The sequence below is a fragment of the Staurois parvus genome, unplaced genomic scaffold (genome assembly GCF_062004578.1).
Source record: "Staurois parvus isolate SC_StPar_1 unplaced genomic scaffold, SC_StPar_1.0 ptg000137l, whole genome shotgun sequence".
Lineage (NCBI taxonomy): Eukaryota > Metazoa > Chordata > Amphibia > Anura > Ranidae > Staurois > Staurois parvus.
Window position 1 is genome coordinate 10,718,744 of NW_028317933.1, and position 14,415 is coordinate 10,733,158.

Below are 14,415 nucleotides of genomic sequence, written 5' to 3' on the forward strand. Positions count from 1 at the left end.
CACTGGGTATATGTAAGGGTTTACAGACACTTTAAATAATGCAGAGCAGAACCCAGCCTGTAACAACGAAAGTTCAGTCCTGCAGATTACACATAAGGGATAAAATCAGACATGTTCAGATCCCAGTCCAAACCCACCTGAGCTTTCCTGCCAGGAAGCTGTCACTGCACAATGATAATGGCATCGGTCTAGGCAGTCCTGACCCCACAGCTGCATGTATACACGCCCAATGTATATATACCTGAAGCTGAGGGGCAGATAATGCCTCAGCTGCTTACTATTGGCTTTGTGCAGTGACAGCTTCCTGGAGGGATAGCTCAGCTGTGTTCGGACTGGGATCCGAATATGCTTGAGCTCACACTAAGAGAATGTAGCCCTGTATGATCATCAGAGCTCTGTAACAGGTACTCAGGGTTCTTTTTTTCTCAGAGGATAGGCGGAGGTACTCCCCCCCCTTCTGAGTCACTCCTTGTCTCCACCCCCTCCCACTGAGCACTGTCCCTTGTCTTCGCCCCCTACCCACCTCTGTGCACTGTCCCTTGTCTCCACCCCCTCCCACCTCTGAGCACTGTCCCTTGTCTCCACCCCCTCCCACCTTTGAGCACTGTCCCTTGTCCCCACCCCCTCCCACCTCTGAGCACTGTCCCTTGTCTCCACCCCCTCCCACCTCTGAGCACTGTCCCTTGTCTCCACCCCCTCCCACCTCTGAGCACTGTCCCTTGTCTCCGCCCCCTACCCACCTCTGAGCACTGTCCCTTGTCTCCACCCCCTCCCACCTCTGAGCATTGTCCCTTGTCTCCGCCCCCTACCCACCTCTGAGCACTGTCCCTTGTCTCCACCCCCTCCCACCTCTGAGCATTGTCCCTTGTTTTCGCCCCCTCCCACCTCTGAGCATTGTCCCTTGTCTCCACCCCCTCCCACCTCAGAGCACTGTCCCTTGTCTTCGCCCCCTACCCACCTCTGAGCACTGTCCTTTGGTTGCACCCACTACCCACCTTCCAGTACTGACCCTTTTAGAGTACAGAACCAAGTATAATTTTCTGGTGCTAAATAATTTGTATGGGATTTGTTAATGATAACAAGAAAAGCAGTAAAATAGATCCTCTGCAACAATAGACCCCCCGGCCACAATAGATCTCCCCAGCAACAATAGACCCCACCCCAGCAACAACAGATCTCCCGCGCAACAACATATTCCCCAAGCAACAATAGAATAGATCCCCCACACAACATCATACCCTCCAGCAACAATAGACCGCCTGTTTAAAAATACCACCCCAGCAACAATAGATCCACCCTTGCAGCAATACCACCTCACCACACACTAAGATTTCCCAGTAGCCAGCATCAATAGACATTCCAACAGCCAGCCACAATAGACCTCTCTCTCAACAATTGCCCAACCCCCTGCCACAACAGACCTCCTCGGCAACAATAGACCCCCACACAAAAATAGATTCCTGCCAGCATCAATAAACCTTCCAGCAGCCAGCCACAATAGACCTCTCTCTCAACAATTGCTTACCCCCAGCCATAACAGACCTCCTCAGCAACAATAGACCCCCCACACAAAAATAGATTCCTGCCAGCATCAATAGACCTTCCAGCAGCCAGCCACAATATACCTCTCCTTCAACAATTGCCCACCCTCTCAGCCACAACAGACATCCTCAGCAACAATAGACCCCCACACAAAAATAGATTCCTGTCAGCATCAATAGCCCTCCAGCATACCCCAGTACCCCTTGCCAGTGCATACATTCAGTGCTGGAGGTGACCTGAAAAAAAACGCCCTGCAGGTACTTATATAGCGCCATCAATTTACACAGTGCCTTATATATACACTCACTGGCCACTTTATTAGCTACCTGTTCAATTGCTTGGTAACACAAACTGCTAATCAGCCAATCACATGGCAGCATTTAGGCATCTAGACGTGGTGAAGACAACTTGCTGAAGTTTAAAGCAAGCATCAGAATGGGGAAGAAAGGGGATTTAAGTGATTTTGAATGTGGCATGGTTGTTGATGCCAGATGGGCTGGTCTTAGTATTTCAAAAAGTGCTGATCTACTGGGATTTTCACGCACTCCAATCTCTAGGATTTACAGAGAATGGTCCAAAAAAGAGATAAATATCCAGTGAGTGGCAGTTGTGTGGATGAAAATGTCTTGTTGAGGTCAGAGGAGAATTGGCAGACTGGTTGGAGATGATAGAAAGGCAACAGTAACTTAGGTAACCCCTCGTAACAACCAAGGTATGCAGAGTACCATTTCTTGTATCAGTTCAGGCTGCTGGTGGCATAATGGTGCGGTAAATATTTTCTTGGCACTAGCAAGGTGTACCTAATAAAGTGGCCTGTGATTGTATATTGTACATTCACATCAGTCCCTAACCCTCAAGGGGCGTACAATCTAAGATCCCTAACTCACATTCATACATACACATACTAGGGACAATTTAGACGGGAGCAAATTAACCTACCAGCATGTTTTTGGAATGTGGGCTCATGTGCACGGGGCATTTGGAAAACTCTTCTGACTGCTGGAAACTGACTGCTAGAAAACGTAGGTTAAAAAACATCAGTTTAGGTGCGCTTGCATACCGCGTTTATGTGCGTTTGCGTTTAGAAACTTTTTTAAAAGATAACCTCAGGAGACCCTCCCAAATGCCCAGAATGCACTGAAAAATAGTAAATAGCTAACTATTTCAGACATTTTGAGAGGAATAGAGAGAGCAGAAGCAGAGAGAGCAGTATGTGTTGATATTACCTGTGTTTTCTGGTTGTATTCACTATGGATCCCATCATGAGGATAATGCAGTACGTTCTACCATTTTATCCTTTACACAAAACCTGGAACTGACTGCGCTGGTGTACCGGGTCCATTTGAATACATGGAAAACGCTTTGCATGCATTTCTGATGATGAAAAAAGGCTCTGGAGAGCATCTGCATATGGACCTGTCAAAAAATGCTTCTAAACGCAAACGCTTGTAAACACAGTTAACCCAAATGCCCAGAATGCACTGAAGAATAGTAAATAATTAACTATTTCAGACATTTTGAGAGCAATAGTGAGAGCAGAAGCAGAGAGAGTAGTATGTGTTGAGATTACCTGTGTTTTCTGGTTGTATTCACTATGGATCCCATCATGATGCGGCACGTTCTACCATTTTTTCCTTCACGTGAAACCTGGAACTGACTTCGCTGGTGTATCAGGTTCATTTGAATACATGGAAAACGCTTTGCATGCATTTTTGATGAAGGCTCTGGACAGCATCTGGATATGGACCTGTCAAAAAATGCGTCTAAACGCAAACGCTTGTAAACGCAGTTAACCGCGTTTCCAGCGTTTGGAACGTCGGTAAAATTTACTCCTGAACTCAATTTTTGTGTGCTCAAAAAATCGACTGTAAACTCAACTGCCTGGAAACGACTATGTGTACACATAGGAAAACATAAACACTGAAAAAAACACTGAACAGCTCCTGAACGTCAGTTTAGCAGCTGCAGTGTACATGAGCCCTTACCCGAGCAAAAGAGCACAAATAAAAGAATGCATTGTGGCGCTTTACATCTGTTCAGCTGTTCCAGATTTTCCAAGGACAGTCCCTGGTTTTGAAAATTTGCCCTTGCAAGTGTTACTAGCTGCCAATGAAGACTTGATTGTAAATTCCATTTTTTTTCTTTTGCTCATCTTTTATCATTCACTCGATTAGTAGTAAACTTGTAAATTGTTGCTGTATTGTCTCTCTTTATACTGTAAAGCGCTGAGCAAACTGTTGGCACTATATAAATCCTGTATAATAATAATAATATTGTCTCTCTTTATATTGTAAAGCACTGACCAAACTGTTGGCGCTATATAAATCCTGTATAATAATAATAATATTGTCTCTATATTGTAAAGCCTGAGCAAACTGTTGGCGCTATATAAATCCTGTATAATAATAATAATAACAATATTGTCTCCCTTTATATTGTACAGCGCTGAGCAAACTGTTGGTGCTATATAAATCCTGTATAATAATAATATTGTCTCCCTTTATATTGTAAAGCGCTGAGCAACCTTTTGGCACTATATAAATCCTGTATAATAATAATAATAATAATAATAATAATAATATTGTCTCTCTTTACATTGTAAAGAGCTGAGCAAACTGTTGGCGCTATATAAATCCTGTATAATAATAATAATAATAATCATAATAATAATAATATTGTCTCTCTTTATATTGTACAGCGCTGAGAAAACTGTTGGCGCTATATAAATCCTGGATAATAATAATAATAATATTGTCTCTCTTTATATTGTAAAGCGCTGAGCAAACTGTTGGCGCTATATAAATCCTGTATAATAATAATAATAATAATAATGTCTCTCTTTATATTGTAAAGCGCTGAGCAAACTGTTGGCGCTATATAAATCCTGTATAATAATAATAAATGATTGGACAATGGGGGCAGCTGCAGTATAAATCCATGTGTGGTCCTCCTTGTGTCATACAGCCGCAGTGACGGTGTGACTCCATGCAGTGTGTAGAAGTCAGGCCGTGTTGCAGAATGGGACAGGGGATTGCTGTGCGGCTGTGTTTGTCTCTGGTATGTGAAGGTCGCTGTAGGGGGTGGGGTCGGGAGGTAATACAGGTAAGATTTCGGCAAGTCCGGGTGGTGCTGTGACTTCTTACTGTCAGCAGCACCGCCCTCCAGAACCTGTTTCAGGATCACTATCTAGTTCCTGTACACTCCCCCTGCTTTGGCCCTGACAGTGCTCAAACCTTCAGCGCCAAGGGTACCCCCCTTGTACAAATCTGGTATGTGATCCCTACTGCCTGAGAAGTGATCACCTGCCTGTAATGGTAAGGAAGCAGAGACGCTAATGACTTTGTATCAACAGAGAAATAGGAACTTCTAACTAATGATCTGTCCTGTGCTTTTCCTGCAGCCCCAGAGACGAGCCCTGTGGAGTGCTGGAGCTGTAAGTACCGTACGACGACAAGTACACTGACAGCTACTGGATGTGTGTCTTCTCATCTCCTTCATATCACTGTGACAGATGACACGACCGCCACCTAGAACCCCCTTCAGACTCTCCCAGATGACCTTACTAGTCCTGCCCTTTCTCTCTATAACCTCTCCTGTGTTTCCTATACAAATCATCCATTTAAACCCTTTTCGTTTATTCCTCTCGCACTATGCCGTATCTTGTTTCCGATCATTTTGCAGCCCCACAAGTTTACATGAATGTCAAAGATCTCAGTTTCTGTGTAGATAAAAACAGGTGTAGTAGTAGCTTTATTATCTAGTCCTTTATGTTATTTTGGGAGAGAGGTGTACTTGCCCTCGAAGCCCCACCCACATGACATTTGAATCAAAGAAAACTGTACAGTATGGCATTTGAAAATATGGAAGGAAGATCATTTTCTATTATTATCATGTAGCCTTTCATAAAGATCACTGATTACCAAGCATGCCCAAGGGCTAGTTTAACCACTTGCCTACTACGCACTTACACCCCCTTCGTGCCCAGGGCATTTTTCAGCTTTCAGGGCTGTCACACTTTGAATGACAATTGCGCGGTCATGCAACACTGTACCCATATGAAATTTGATGAGCGCTGATAGGCAGCACTGATGGGCACTGATGAGGTGGCACGGATAGGCAGCACTGATATGCAGCAATGATGGGCACTGACAGGCGGCACTGATTGGCACTGATAGGCGCAACTGCTGGGCAGCACTGCTGGGTGGCACTGCTAAGGGGCACGGATATATGGCACTGGTGGGCACCGGTGGGTGGCACTGCTGGGTGGCACTGCTGCGTGGCACTGCAGGGCACTGCTGTGTGGCACAGCTGCATGGCACTGCAGGGCACTGATCATCAGTGCCCTGATGATCAGTGCCGATCTGCTTTGTGACAACTGCCGGTTATCGGCAGTACTGTCCTCATGCTGTGACAGCTTGAGGAAAGTGCTCCAGATAACTGGCAACTGTATTTGCTCCATGATCTGCTCTGTCATTGGACACAGCTGATCACATGGTAAAAGGCCACTATGATTGGCCTTTTAGCTCATCACGTGATCAGCTGTGTCGGCACTGATAGGTTGCACTGATGGGCGATGCTGATGGGCAGCTCTGACTGACAGCACTGGCTGGCAGCGCTGACTGATGGCCCTGACTGACAGCACTGAGTGGCGACACTGTTGGGCACTGATGGGTGACACTGATGGGCGCAACTGCTGGGCAGCACTGCTGGGTGGCACTGCTAAAGGGCACTGATGGGTGGCACTGCTGTGCACTGGTGGAAGGCACTGATGGGCACTGGTGGGAGGCACTGCTGGACACCGGTGGGTGGCACTGCAGGGCACTGCTGGGTGGCACTGCTGCGTGGCACTGCAGGGCACTGATCATCAGTGCCCTGATGATCAGTGCTGATCTGCTTTGTGACAGCTGCCGGTGATCTGCTTTGTGACAGCGTAAGGAAAGTGCTGCCGATAACTGGCAACTGTATTTGCTCCATGATCTGCTCTGTCATTGGACACAGCTGATCACGTGGTAAAAAACCACTTTGATTGGCCTTTTAGCTCATCACTTGATCAGCTGTGTCAGTAGGACACAAAGATCACAGAGATCGCCGGATGCACGCCGCTGGGGGCACGTGGGAGGGCGTGTTCTTGAAGAACGTCATATGACGCCGTCCCAGAACTGGATAACCACGCTGTAGCCATCATTCTGATTAAGCTAGTGGCAAGGACTGATGCTCCTTCAAAAAACAATCTAAGATTAGTTTGCTTTTCAGAGGCATTTGACAGGCATGTGTCAAGTAAATAGACCCCATCAAAACTGTGTGGGTCTACAAAATGGCAAAAAACTATGGTACCCAAAATTGGGTAAAATTTAGAATGTTACAATCTGATTGTACAATCTCCCTTTACCTTAGATTGTAATACAAAGACTTTCTTGGTTGGATACAAATTTCATTGACTGTTTAGGTTGCAGTCTCATTGGTACGTCTAAAACTGGTCATAGAAAATTTGGTTGTACAAAAATCCCTTAGCAAACTTATGCAATGTGGCTGCCTATCCAAACAATTCTTTTCGTTTTTATGCACTCAGACAGGCACGACATGTTGGTAGATTGTACAATCAGATTGTAACATGTGTTGCCAATATTCGTTTTAGCAATGTAGTGTGTGAGTCATCCCGCTTGGATGTAAAGTACACAGATTGCATTGGTAGGCCTTAACACTGTATAGCTGTTAGAAAATAGAGAAGATTGAAAAAGGCCGTACAATTAGATGGTAACGTGTGTGGCCAGCTCAGATTTGCAGGCTTCCTGTGTTGGTGAATAAACCAGCAAAGCTCTTTGAGCCCGGGTTCACACATATGCAGTGTGGCATATCGCATGTGATTCATGCAGGAACCGCACCGCATTCCTGTACAAATCAAATGCCAATTCTGTGTGGTGCAATTTGAGCCTTACATTTTCTATGACTCAAATCGCACCGCATCCACACTAAAAAGGTGCAGGACCCTTTTTTCGGTCCACACCAGAATTGGATCGCATTGGTATTCACACCCATGAGATCTGATTCAGCACATCGCATCGCGTTTTGCTAATCGATTTCGGGGTGTTAACTTAACCCCTTGACGCCGACGGCACACAAATATGCGGCCTCACAGAACTGGGCTTTTTTTCATGGGGCCGCATATTTGCGTACCTGTCTTTGTGCTGGGCGCGCCCTGCTCGGCGCGCTCCCAGTACAGAGACCATGGTGTCACTGAGAGCCCCGGGTCCCATTCTAACGATCGGGACCCGGGACTCCCGATTCCGGGTCACGTGATTGCTGTGATAGCCTCTGATTGGCTATCACACTGATCAGTCACTGTGCAGCCTGGCCCCCTTGTTTTTTCTCTCTTTATGAATGGAGAAGAGCAATACATTGTATCTCTCTAACTCCTGGCATAGAGAGAAAAAAATGTTTGTAAAAAAAAATAAATAAATAAAAGAAGATAAATAAACAAATATTAAAAATTAAAAGAAAAAAATAAAGAAAAATACCTAGATCAAGGTTTGAGCTAGTTCAGTGCCAGGGTTAGTGTTTGGGTCAAAGTCAGGGTCAAAGGTCAAGGTCAAAGGGCAGGATTTTTAAAAAAAATTGGTATCAGTGATAGTGTGTTTCAGTGTTAGTGATAGTGTCAGTGTCAGTGTGTTTTAGGTAAAAAAAAAAAAAGACAAAAACAAAATGTGCACTATTGTTTCTGGGCTGTACTACGGGTACAAACAACAAATAACATACACATATATGATATCGCTGCGATCGCCAAGAGCTGGAGAATTTATTTTGGGTTGTTCTTTGGTGGTAGATTATGGTATTATAACAAGAAACACACAGCTAAATAAAAAAAATTATTTTTTTTTTTACTATTTTGTAAAACTAGTTTTCCTTTGATAATAAAAAAAATTAGGAGCTATCCATTACCATTTACCACCAAATGAAAGCCCAATATGTCCTGAAAAAATCAAGGTATAATCCACCTGGATGTACAAAGTAGTTGTGATGATATGTACGGTTTTACTAGCACATGTCAACGTTGCAGAATTGTGCTCAGGCATTTAGATTTGTTTTACCCTTAGGCTGAAGGGGTTAACATACACCCGCAGCAGTTTGCATGAATGGGGTGCGATTGTGATGCGGTGCGGAATTCACACAGAAACCACTGCGAATTCCGCACCGCATCAGCGTGAACAAAGGCTAAGGGAATTCTTCTGTCTGCCCCCCGTCATACAGTCTCCATCGTCTTGCTGCATTCTCTAAGCCTTGTTGCTCTGTTCGGAATCCCCATGACACTTATAATGGCTATTTTTTAATTATTTACTTTTACGGGAGTAGAAAGGAAGCTGGAATTTGTTTCTGAGAATGAGGTATGTTAAAGTCAGAGGTCACGTGTTAGACCTGAAGGGAGAATGTTTCAGGATTATTATTCATGAGTGAAACTTTTAGAGGAATTCTAGGTATGGATATCTTATACATACATACATTGATTCAGCTTGGACCATTGTAAGAATGTATATACCATACCTGGCCAGTGCCCCTGGAAGCTGGAAAGCACTGAAATACACATCGGTACTCCAGTGATCTCCACTAGCTTCTGAGTTCTGTGCCGAGCAGCAAGCCTGATCAGTGGCGTAACTAGAACCTTCAGGGCCCAGTGCAAGAAACCATGACAGGCCCCCCTGACCTAGGCCGAAGCCCTTCTCTCTGTGCCCAGTGGCTGAATGCCAGGGCTTGGTCGCAAGTGACCCTGGTAGTTCTGTCACTGGTGTCAGTATTTTTTTTTTTGTTATATTTTTTTTATTTTTTACAACTTTTTCAGGAGCCCCGTTGGGGAGTTTAGGTGAGATTTCAGATAAACACAGTTTACTAGGCTTCAGTTACGAATGAACACAGTGAGTGATCGGTACCGATCGCTTATTGTGTTCATTCAGGAAAGAAATGAACTGGTAAATGTGACATATTTACCAGACCCTTCCCCCACTCTCTATCCTGTTAGATCCTATTGTGTGCTTGCAGCTGCCGCTGAAAAGGAGAGGAGGGAAGCCAGCAGCGCAGTGGGGGCACACAGGGAGACCTTGGCAGCATGGGGAAACGTATGGTACACAGGAAGGGTTATGGGTGCAGCAGGGTGCAATTACTGGAACCAATCCCCGCTATGGCTCTCTCTGCAGCAGCTGAAAGCCAGATTGCAGCTGCTGCAGGGAAAGCCATACTGGAGATCTGTTACAGTAATCCCCCCCATTGTGGTGATCACCCTCCCTGCCCACATCTGATTCACCCAGCTGCCTGGGCCCCCCTGGTGGACTGGGACCCGTACAGGAGGACTGGTGATACCCCCTTAACCATGGCCCTGGCTCCAGGTGTAAGTGCTGGAAATCTCATAGACCCAGGGGCGGACTGACCATTCGGGCACTGTCTGAGGGCCCAGGGTCAGTAGGGGGCCCCATGAGATGCCCCTGGTACCTTTCATAGGCTTTTTGGATGTGGTTTGAGTGTGGGTGAGGACACAGGGATCCCATGATCCCCTATTGCCCGGGGGCCCCAATGCGTTGTCAGTCCACCCCTGCATAGACCCCAGCACTGCAGTCATGTTTCCCCGTCATCTTCCTTACCATCTACATACTGGAGTCTGGGTCCACGTGTTTTTGTATTGTCAGGACTGGCGGGGGCATAGACACGATCACAGTTCTGGAATCTATGGGACTTACAGCACTTACATCTGGAGTGGCCATGATATACAGCGGGAGCTCTACTAATCCCAGCATGTTAAAGTGGTAGGCAAGTCAAAACCTAGCTATGCCTAAATCTACTCCTACCCCATTCTAAGCCTACTCTATCTACCATATAAAATCAAAGACGTACCTATTCTGAAGTTGCTCCGTTACGGTCACATGACCTCTTCAGCGCCAGCTTCAGTGCAGAGGAAAGATGGCTGACAACGAGCCTGGGTGGTGACTTCACCCATAGGTTTACTCTGGGCATTCATTGTTGGCTGTCCCTCCTCTACGCTGAAAGTGGTGCTGGCGAAATACGAGAACATTTTTCGTACTTGTCCCTTTGAATAATTTCAGATGAAAGCTGCGTACTAATGATCAGATTGTTGTACGAACGCTCCAAAAGTGGTATTTTTTGAACGATTTTCTGATGGTGTATACTTGGCCAAGTAAGACCATGTCCTTTCTCCAACAATTTGCTAAGTGGAAGGGTCTGCATTTATTTCAGCCTCCTGCAATAAGACAACCTCTGGCCTCTGAATTTCTTTAGCTAGACGACTCTTTGAAGATATCCACCAAAATGAAAGCCCTATTGCAGGGAATGCCTTTAATTTCACTTTAGCTCTGTGCAGACTTTGTGAGAAGCAGGAGAAAGACTTCAGAGAATATTTTGGAAACAAACATTATGCAGATTGCCTTCAGGTTGGCATGGTTCCAAGAAACAATTTTTTCAAATTTTAAGAAATCAAAGCGACTGTACAGTAAAATGTAAGATCTTACATTAATTGCGTGAAGCTACACCATTGTTTAGCAATGCTATGGTTTAGATCTATTGTTTAGGAAAGAGGAGTTTCAAAAACTGCAGACCCAGGAAGATCATCACCACCTGGTTCAGCTTTTGGGGTGACCGCCTGTTTGCCGCACTGAGGTTGTAATACTGATCCACGGAGTCAGCAGGCTGGACCTGGAATGATAGTATAGGAATTGGTAAACCTGAATATAAAGTGGGGGAGATTTACTAAAACTGGAACACTCAGATTCTGCTGCAGCTGTGTATGGTAGCCAATCAGCTTATTCAATTAAAGTGTTACTAAACCCACAGCAGTAAAATCAGTCTGTATATGCAGTAAAGCATGCTTGATATCCTCACTGTGGAGCCTAAGGGGTTAATCCCCTGCATTGTGTAAAAACGGTGTTTGATCCTGACTTCTCTGATCCTCCCCTTCTTCCAGTGTCCCCCTCTTATCTCCTGATATCATGTGGAGACACTCTGTACATGCTCAGTTCGGTGTGCATTGCTGGAGAGGTTTTCTTTTTCGTGGGGGAGTACATGTGATCAGCACAGGGCCAATCAGGACTGACCAAACAGAGGTCAGGGTTTCTGCATCCTCCTAGTGCAGAAAGAAAACTCCGCCGACAAGTTTTAACCAGTGCTCTGCTAGACACTGATAGAAGTCACAAGAGTGCTCTAACTGCTGATGAGAAAAGGTATTGAATAGTTTATATTTATGAAAATGTATGCATTTCCATGTTCTGTGTACTGTGGGAGACCAGATATAGTGAATGCAGTTTCCTGAGTTTAACACTTTAAGCATTGACAATAAAACCTGGAAGCTGATTGGTTTCTATGCAAAATTGCACCATATTTTGCACTCTCCAGTTTTAGTAAATTCCCCCTCAAGTTCCTACCGGGCTGTGCTGCTTGATTAGGGTGCTTGATAACAAGATATAGATTTAGACATTTTTTTAGAAAGTAAACTAATTTTTATACAGGTATTCACCTGTTTGTCTTGAATTGATTCCATTAGCACTGTCCATCTTAAGTCAGAACATAGAAAACCCTCCTATTCCCACCTTTTGGCCACGTGGGCTGCTATGGCTATAGTTCTGCCACTGTGACTCCGACTCCAAAGCCAACAAAGTACAATTGAAATTAATATAGGAAGGAGAAACAAAAAAGGATAGCCAACCATGTGACCTGCCAAAATACACATGTGGAGCCTCTCCTCATGCATCCTTCATCCATCTCTCTGCTGTGCTAAGCACAGAGCATCAGTGACATCATACCGCAGGCTCTACACCCCTGGTGCCCAACCTATGGCCCTTTTGCACTTTTTGTGCAGCTCTTGGGGCACCTGCTACACTACTTTGTGTTTCCCTAAGCTCTCTTATAATAGTGATCTTTAGCAGTCTTGTGTAATGTGTCTCCAGTATCATGCCAGATAGTCTCTGACCATCTCCTGCATTATGCCAGAAAGTCTCTGACAATCTCTTGTATCGTGTCCATAGTTTCTGACCATTTATTTTATCCTGTCCAAAATCTCTGACCATCTCCTGTATCATGCCAGAAAGTCTCTGACAATCTCTTGGATCATGTCCATAGTTTCTGACCATTTCTTTTATCCTGTCCATAATCTCTGACCATCTCTTGTATCATGTCTGCAGTCTCTGACCATATCTTGTATCATGCCCACAGTCTCAGACCATCTCTTGTCATGTGCCAGCAGTCTATGACTACCTCTTGTATCATGCTTGCAGTTTCTAACCATCTTTTGTATCATATCTGCAGTCTCTGACCATCTTTTGCTTCATGCCAACAGTCTCTGATCATCTCTTGCTTTATGACCACAGTCTCTAACCATCTCTTGTATTGTGCTCACAGTCTTTAACTATTTCTTGTATCATGCCTGCAGTCTCTGACCATCTCTTGCTTTATGCCCACCGTCTCTGATCATCTCTTGCTTCATGGCCATGCTCTAACCAACACTTGTATCATGCCCGCAGTCTCTAATCATCTCTTGCATCATGCCTGCATTCGCTGACCATCTCTTGAATACTGTCTGCAGTCTCTGACCATCTCTTGTATTATATTCACAGTCTCTGGTATCCTGGCCGTGGTCTCTGACTATGTTTGTATCATGCCCACAGTGTCTAATCATCTCTTGTATCATGCCCTCAGTCGATGATCATCTTTTGTATTATGCCAGCAGTCTCTGACCATCTCTTGCTTCATGTCCACAGTCTCTGACCATCTCTTGTATCATGCCCACAGTCGATGACCATCTCTTGTATCATGCCCACAGTCTCTGACCATCTCTTGCTTCTTGTACACAGTCTCTGATCATCTCTTGCTTCATGACCACAGTTTTTTGCAATCTCTTGCTTCATGTCCACAGTCTCTTACCATCTCTTGCTTCATGTCTACAGTTTCTGAACATCTCTTGTATCATGTCTGCAGTCTCTGTCCATCTCTTGTATCATGTCTGCAGTCTCTGTCCATCTCTTGTATCATGTCTGCAATCTCTGACCATCTCTTGTATCATGTATGCAGTCTCTGTCCATCTCTTGTATCATGTCTGCAGTCTCTGACCATCTCTTGTATCATGCCTGCAGTCTCTGTCCATCTCTTGTATCATGTCTGCAGTCTCTGACCATCTCTTGTACCATGTCTGCAGTCTCTGACCATCTCTTGTATCATGTCTGCAGTCTCTGTCCATCTCTTGTACCCTGTCTGCAGTCTCTGACCATCTCTTGTATCATGTCTGCAGTCTCTGTCCATCTCTTGTATCATGTCTGCAGTCTCTGACCATCTCTTGTACCATGTCTGCAGTCTCTGACCATCTCTTGTATCCTGTCTGCAGTCTCTGACCGTCTCTTGTATCCTGTCTGCGGTCTCTATCCATCTCTTGTACCATGTCTGCAGTCTCTGTCCATCTCTTGTACCATGTCTGCAGTCTCTGTCTATCTCTTGTACCATGTCTGCAGTCTCTGACCATCTCTTGTACCATGTCTGCGGTCTCTATCCATCTCTTGTACCATGTCTGCAGTCTCTGTCCATCTCTTGTACCATGTCTGCAGTCTCTGTCCATCTCTTGTACCATGTCTGCAGTCTCTGTCCATCTCTTGTACCATGTCTGCAGTCTCTGTCCATCTCTTGTACCATGTCTGCAGTCTCTGTCCATCTCTTGTACCATGTCTGCAGTCTCTGTCCATCTCTTGTACCATGTCTGCAGTCTCTGTCTATCTCTTGTACCATGTCTGCGGTCTCTATCCATCTCTTGTACCATGTCTGCAGTCTCTGTCCATCTCTTGTACCATGTCTGCAGTCTCTGTCTATCTCTTGTACCATGTCTGCAGTCTCTGTCCA

At 45.1% G+C, this 14,415-nt stretch overlaps 1 protein-coding gene across 11 annotated transcripts in view; it reads left to right on the plus strand.

Moving 5' to 3' along the window:
- Positions 1-14,415, plus strand: part of EPB41L1 (erythrocyte membrane protein band 4.1 like 1) — a 229,560-nt gene that overhangs the window by 117,574 nt on the left and 97,571 nt on the right. For 9 of the 11 annotated variants that reach the window (XM_089673334.1, XM_089673337.1, XM_089673339.1 and 6 more), the window contains exon 2: positions 4,943-4,975. The exons of 1 other annotated variant lie outside the window; for it this stretch is intronic. The gene's annotated coding sequence lies outside the window, so the exon portion shown is untranslated. Of the gene's footprint in view, positions 1-4,744; positions 4,857-4,942; positions 4,976-14,415 lie in introns of those variants that run through there. One more of the 11 variants, XM_089673335.1, reaches the window with a different exon arrangement.